The sequence below is a fragment of the Monodelphis domestica genome, chromosome 8, assembly GCF_027887165.1.
Source record: "Monodelphis domestica isolate mMonDom1 chromosome 8, mMonDom1.pri, whole genome shotgun sequence".
NCBI classification, from domain to species: Eukaryota; Metazoa; Chordata; class Mammalia; order Didelphimorphia; family Didelphidae; genus Monodelphis; species Monodelphis domestica.
Genome location: NC_077234.1, coordinates 244,845,330 through 244,850,065, shown reverse-complemented (window position 1 = coordinate 244,850,065; position 4,736 = coordinate 244,845,330). Strand labels below are relative to the sequence as shown.

Here is a 4,736-nt window from a genome sequence, read left to right as displayed (position 1 = left end):
AAGAGGACTGATCCATAATTCTCAGAATACTCAGTAAGCACCTCTTCCCACGGCAACCCATATACTGGCAGGGCTCAACATCCATGAGGGCAGTTCAGAATTCCCAGCAAGTTACTTCCTACAGAGAGGGAGAAAATGAAAATTCTCTAACTTAGAAGGGGTCTAAAATCATCATATAAAAGGTGTTTAATAAATGCCTGTTGGATAACTGACAAAATCACTCACACAGTCTGTAGGCTCCTTCAAACGCTCATCATCTCTCATCTTGATTACTAGAAAATCTTATTATTATTATTCCTGATTAGAGTCTCTCCTTTCTTTACTCTATTCTTTATATTGCTGCCAAAATATTATTCCTAAAACATAGATAAGATCATGTCACTCATGAAATCAATAATCTACAATGAGTCCCTAATTCTCCTCAGCATAAAATTTTAAAAAATATATTAAGCTTGAAATTTGGAGTTCTATGCATTTTAGTTTCTTTTCCACACAGTAGGTTTTTAAGAAATTATTTAAAATTTTTAAACCTTGATTTTTGTGTTTGTATTGATTCTAAGTATCAATTCAGTAAGAATTGGGCAATTGAAGTTAAATCACACAGCTAGGAAGTATCTGAGGTCACATTTGAACACAGGTCCCCCACAACTCCATTCCTGCCTCTCTATCCACTGTGCTACCTAGCTGCCCCTTAACAGGCTTTTTATATTACCATTTCAGACTCCTTTACAGTCAAACTATGACATTTACTATTTTTCTCTACAAAGTATTTCATTTTCCATCTGCCATTACATCAATGTAGGTACAGAACATCTCCTCTTAAATTTAGGGTAGAAACTTCTTTCTGATTATATCTTAAGTTCTACCTGCTTCATGACATCTTTCCTGATCATCTACTCCAAAATATATTAATGCTCTAAGTTTTTTTTGCTTATTGCTTATTTATCTATCCAATAAAAGAATGTAAACTTATTGAACATAGAGATAAAGTTTTTTTTAGTTCTGTATAAATGATTTAATAATATATAATATATATAATATATAATAAATGTATAAATGATTTAAAAAGTTTTCACATTCAATAACAGAATTGAAGTAATATTATATAATGAATATGAAATTTATTATCATATATTTACATTCTGGATCTCTAAATTATAAAAAAAAATATTTTTTCCATTCATAAAACTTTAATTCCACTTCCACTTCCATCAATTTAATACACATGTTCTTAACAATTATGCTTGGATTGTTCATGAATATTTCATAAGACATTAAACAAAGCTAGCCATCATCTCAAATTATTTCCCTGCTTACTATTTTTACAGCACATGCCAGTTAGACAAGTATCAAAAAAATCACAAAAGCAAAAATCTAAAAAAAGTTAAATGCATGGGTTTTTGTTTTACTGCTGTGCTTGATATACAGTGATTTTAAGAATATCAAGTAATTCATTTTTACTGCATCTTTACTTGCACATTTGTTCTTAGGTTGCCTAAACCATTTAAATACTAATGAAATAAGTGTAGCAAAAATAATGAAAGCGAACAGCAGGTCACTTTACCAATAATGGAAAGTGAACCATTTCTGCCCTTCTCCAGAGTAAATTGACTGGGTTAAAACTTTGTCTTAAGGAACACTTTTGCAACTGTAATCATAAAGGTGTACACGTTGAGATTCATGTATTACACAGATATATATGCAATGGCATGTAATATCTATGGGACATTTTTTTTTCGACCACAGCCATGAGTGTTCCAACCCTAAATCACCACCCAGTAACTATAGCTGTGGCTGGAACCAATTATCCCCTCTTCACCCCACCATGACAGGCAATATGTAGGCAGTTTTCTTTGCTTATACATGGAAGCTGTTTTAACACCAGCCTTGTGAAATCACAATGCACCAAAAGTACAGTGCCAAACATGTAAAATATATATAAAAATTACACAGCCCCATATTGGCCACCTCAGATGAAAACAGATAACTCCCCAAATGTTACTTGGCTCTGCTCCCCTAATATTAAACATAAAACCACATGGGAAATATAGAAATCCAAATAGAAGTAAAATAAACCTGTCATAAATTGTAAACAAAAACTATTTGTGGGACAGCACAGATGACAAATGGTCTACTGTGTAAATTTTAGAATGAGGCAGACAAAAGTTGGAAGGCTGGTTAATTCTCCCCTCCTTCTCCTGCTTCAGCTTCATCTCCTTGGGTGTCTGATGTCCACAATGTCAAGGTGTCTGTCACTAATTGCATTATTAGTGCGCCATCTTTGTATGATTCTTCACTTCATCTATCAAGTTCAGCAATGGCTTCCTCAAAAGCTGTCTTTGCAAGGGAGCAAGCAATCTCTGGAGAGTTCAGGATCTCATCATAGAACACAGAGAAGTTCAAGGCCAGACCCAATCTTATAGGATGCTTTGGTTGCATCTCCTTTTTGCTGATTTCAAATGCTTCTTGATATGCTTGTTGTGACTGATCCACTATACCTTTCTTGTCATCCCCAGCAGCACCCTCAGCCAATTAATGGTAGTTTCCTTTCATTTTCAAATAGAAAACTTTGCTTTCTGCATGTGAAGCATTAGGAATTAAGAACTTTTCCAATAGAAACAGCACATCATTGCAGATATCTCTTGGATTGGTTCCAATTTTCTCTATATATTCTTGGACCATCTGCTTTTTTTTCTCAGCATCTTCCATCTTTTGCTCAGTACTTGAAATGACCCTACTACATTTTTGTAAGCAACAGAGAGAAGATTCCTCTCCTCATTGGATAATTCAGCTCCTTGCTCAGTGACAGACTTCATGCAGGATGCCATGTCATCATATCACTCAGCCAACTTGGCCTTCTGCACCAGCTCATTTTTATTCATAACTGAATATCCCATGCCAGGAGTGAGTAGCTGCAGTGGACAGATGAATGAGGGGTTCAGCAGTCTCTGGGCACTGTCAGTGGCCTGGGTCTCTAAATTTAAAAATTCTAAAGGATCTTTTCCATGATATCTGGCTTTATCATGCACTTTGGGAAATGCTCAACTTTGATGAATCCCCAAGCAATTGAAAGACTAAAGGAGCAAAGTTACATGTACAAGCTGGCTTTGAAAATTTAATAGTGATATATAGTTTTCATCATTATATAAATCGTATGTTGTTTATTGAAGTAATAATTGTAATGGAATTGAAGTAAGAACATATGGAGTAAATCCTTCTTTTAAGCTCAGTCGGTATGTGACCAGAAGGAATCATTTAATTTCTTTGACTTGAAATTCTCATTTATAAAATGAGAATAAAAATGATTGTTCTATATTTCAGCTGTCAAATGCTACATCACTGTGAAATACAATTAATTTTTAAAAGGTTCATAATTAATTAACAATTCATTCTATAACAAAGTCCTCCTCTGACACTCTAATATATCACAATGGCATGGAGGTGTCATTGGGTTCTTGAATCTGAGTGTGAGAGATAATGCTATTGGAACTGAAACTAAAACACATTCCATTGAACTGGAAAGATTTCTCCAAGCATTTGTCACATTGTATTTTATATCATTACCTATCTATTTAAATTTAAAAATGTTCTTCAGCAGGGAAATTGCTCGAGTGATTTTTTTTGAAGGCCATCATTTTAGTAAATCATCTTCTAAAGCATGGAGGGGTTTGGATTTTGTATCAGTGGAGAACATAATAACATTGATTAAATCACAGGTCTTTGAAATTTGACACAGACCTCATTTCTCCAACTAGGGTACATGGGAAATCTATCTCATGCCTCATCTTCCTTAAACTATGAGAAAGTAGTTTGTCACTGTAATAATTATTCACTGAGGAAGTATGATATATGAGTTTTCTACAAAATAATAGCTACCATCTTGATGGCCTTGTCGGTTTTTTTCTGGTGCAAGTGTGACATTTCCATCCCAAGAATCTTTTAGTACCTATGCTTTCCACCAAATGATGTTCTTTCCAAAGCTCTCTAAAGAATGTTTATCATTAATAATCCTGACTTCACAGAGGAATTTGGTGGCTATATGAAGTTATCAGGAACAGAACTGAAAACAATTTAGAGGATGAAATAAATCTTTGATCAAAATACTAAAGTAATAAGTCTTCTCACTGTTGTTTGTTTATCACCATGACTAAATGATTTCATTCTTCTTGGGATTCACCAGGTTCTAAGATTTAATATGTTGTTATTTCATATTTTATTTATAGAGAATAAAATAGAAAGGAAATAGGTGAAATGCTCTAATATGGAGACATCTACCTTCAGGCATTTCCTTAACATCTTCCTGATTTCTATTCAAGATACTTGAATTTCAATTAGGGTATCTCCTGACCAAATTCATTATAACTTAGAGAATAAAGGAAGGGAATAGATGTGTTCCATTTCAGGATCATCAAGAAGAAACATGCAGAAAATTCAGCTTCCTCCTCACCTTCCTACCAGTTCACCAGACTAATGAGATTCATATTAATTTGTCATACCTAAAATTTGGGGTTATTTCTTCTTGTAGTCTTTATTCCTTATCTCCATTACTGTCTTCTTTTTGTAAGACTGTGTGGAAATAAAAACTAAATCAAGCTTTGGCATTTATGCCACTGAGGTGGAGCAAACAGCAGCTGAAATGTTGGAGTGAGTTGCAAAAGTTGGTGGGGTAAAGGGAGACTTGGAGAATTGCTCTCTAGTGGTTACACTCTTTTCTGGCCCTCAGACTGGCCCTCCCT

The 4,736-nt window shown here is 34.3% G+C and overlaps 1 pseudogene; it reads right to left on the bottom strand.

Moving 5' to 3' along the window:
* Positions 1–2,118: 2,118 nt before the first annotated feature.
* LOC100618737 (14-3-3 protein zeta/delta-like) lies at positions 2,119–2,882 on the bottom strand (annotated as a pseudogene).
* Between the last annotated feature and the right edge of the window lie 1,854 nt (positions 2,883–4,736).